Raw genomic sequence first — 946 nt, 5'->3', positions numbered from 1 at the left:
TGGGCTGGCTTGCATGAACTGCACGTATGAGATCTCCCCAGAGTGGCTCAATGATATTGAGGTCAGTAGACTGAGATGGCCACTCCAGAACCTTCACTTTATTCTGCTGTAGCCAATGACAGGTCGACTTGGCCTTATGTTTAGGATCATTGTTATGTTGGAATGTTGGAATGTCCAAGTATGTCCCATGCGCAGTTTCCGGGCTGATGCATGCAAATTGTCCTCCAGTATCTTTAGATCACATACTGCATTCATCGTGCCATTAATTCTGACCAACTTTCCTGTGCCTTTGTAGCTCACACATCCCCAAAACATCAGCGATCCACCTCCGTGTTTCACAGTAGCAATGGTGTACTTTTCATCATAGGCCTTGTTGACTCCTCCCCAAATGTAGCGTTTATGGTTGTGACCGAAAAGCTAAATTTTGGTCTCATCACTCCAAATGACTTTGTGCCAGAAGGTTTGAGGCTTGTCTCTGTGCTGTTTGGCGTATCGTAAGCGGGGTACATTGTGGCATTTGCCAGGAAAATTGTTCGGGATGCAAAGAAAAACCCACAAATAACTTCAGGTGAAATACAGGACACTCTGAAAACATTGGTGTGGCTGTTGCAAGATGCACAATAAGGAGGCACTTGAAGAAAGAAAGCCATTACTACGCAAATGCCACAAAGTATCCCGCTTACAAAACAGCACAGAGACAAGCCTCAAACCTTCTGGCACAAAGTCATTTGGAGTGATGAGACCAAAATTGAGCTTTTTGGCCACAACCATAAACGCTACATTTGAAGAGGAGTCAACAAGGCGTATGATGAAAAGTACACCATTCCTACTGTGAAACACGGAGGTGGATCGCTGATGTTTTGGGGATGTGTGAGCTACAAAGGCACAGGAAAGTTGGTCAGAATTGATGGCACGATGAATGCAGTATGTTATCAAAAGATACTGG

This window comes from Nanorana parkeri, unplaced genomic scaffold (genome assembly GCF_000935625.1).
Source record: "Nanorana parkeri isolate BGI_ZX_2015 unplaced genomic scaffold, ASM93562v1 scaffold797, whole genome shotgun sequence".
Lineage (NCBI taxonomy): Eukaryota > Metazoa > Chordata > Amphibia > Anura > Dicroglossidae > Nanorana > Nanorana parkeri.
This window is presented reverse-complemented; position numbering follows the sequence as displayed.